We start from the raw sequence: 1,798 nt of genomic DNA on the forward strand, positions 1-1,798 counted from the left end.
GCAAAATTTCTATTTTACAAATTTTGAGTTTTTCTTTTACTATCTATCTATAGTTTTATCTATAGAATCTATAGTTGGTAACTTGACAATCTGAGACAATTTTTCAATGATAACTTACTTACTACACTGTCTCAATACTTTTTTCAGACAGACAATATTATTCTTCTATCTATTTCAGTTTAAATTCAGCAAACGATACGGTAGTATTTATGCGTGATTTTTAGCCTAGTAACATATTGTGTAATATTAGTTCTCTTTCCAGTTATTATATATATAAAATAGAAGATATTTTAAGTGCTAAATAATATTTAGTGACATCGATTAAAAGGCATAGAAAAATTGTAACAATATTAATCTATTATTAATAGCATACCTAGTACTTTATATTGTATAATAGAGACTCATTAATTGCTCTATACATGGGTTAAATCTACTATATATATTCTTCAATTATTTATACTAAAAATATTTTAAGTTCTTTTACACTTTGAATGAATGGACAATTAGATATCGTTTTCGTTGCAAAAATGATGAAACTTTTAAAATTTGTGTAATTCTTATCGGCCTTGATCAAATTATTTTGAGTTATATAATAATGCTCTCTATCATGCTGATGATATTTGCAAACACAAAAATAAAATAATTTATTTTAGGATGTGGTTAGCGTAGACATTCTCAGAAAAGTTGTTATTTATGGATTCGAGATTATCGTGTGCTCATATTGCGTATTGCTAGAACGTTGATGCGCAGAAGAAATGCGCGATGCAATGCGATTGGATTAGTCATGACGCGCAGTCACAAAGGCAGGCTACACGAATTTTCGTTATTGACTAGTGTTTTATTTAACATCTATTCAAATGACATATATTTAGCACGTATGCAACGCGACAAACTTCAAAACGTTGGTGTAGAATAGACTTCACCAAACGATCTAAAATACTACTAATGCCGCCAAGAATCTAAAAGCTTTGGAAGCATCAGAGCATGCCAGCTTTCCAGCACCACATAATACGTATACTATATTTATATACGTCTTTATTTTTATATCGCTCTATATTTCGTAATTAAATTTATTGTTAGACCTTTCAGATTCCCTCCCAAAGCTAAAAGTTAGACAATATCGTAGTAGTAAAATGGTATTATCATCTAGAAAATAACCGGAGTCAAATATCGTTTGAGTATTATAGTACAATGTTAGTGCAGTTCCTGGACATGATTTATTTTTATGACAAAAATGTGTTAGATATCTATTAAACGTTTTCTTTTATTATGATAGAATGGAAACTATGAAGACTTCAATTCTTATTTATATTCTTTTCTCGCATTTGATAAGTGATAGGATTTCGTTTTTGTAAATTCAATTATCTGTTAGTTTTGTTGATCGGGATTAATTAAAACATAAATCGAAATCATACAAGTTTCGAAAGGAAATTTATCGCAGGCCAGATGATTGTGTAAATAGTTTGACAATTTTGGCTTTGTGACTATGTTAAAGAAGGATTCACGAATGATTTGTAAATAAATTACGAATGACTGAATGAAATGGCTGCGAATGATTTAAATTTTACTGATTTCATAAAAGATTGCCCAAAAAGTGAGGGAACTGGAACTTTCATGCAGGAACATTTGATTGTCTTGCAATTACAATGGCGGCCGTTTCCGCCATTCTCGCTAAAGCTTAATTTGCTGGACTGTGTCAATAACTCTGTGCAATTAATGAGTCTTACTATACTAGATACCTGCTTGAACAAACAGCAGAAAAACGTTGATTCTGAAAAAAGGAAGGATAGAACGAGCG

Source organism: Bombus huntii, chromosome 16 (assembly GCF_024542735.1).
Source record: "Bombus huntii isolate Logan2020A chromosome 16, iyBomHunt1.1, whole genome shotgun sequence".
In the NCBI taxonomy this organism is placed as follows: domain Eukaryota; kingdom Metazoa; phylum Arthropoda; class Insecta; order Hymenoptera; family Apidae; genus Bombus; species Bombus huntii.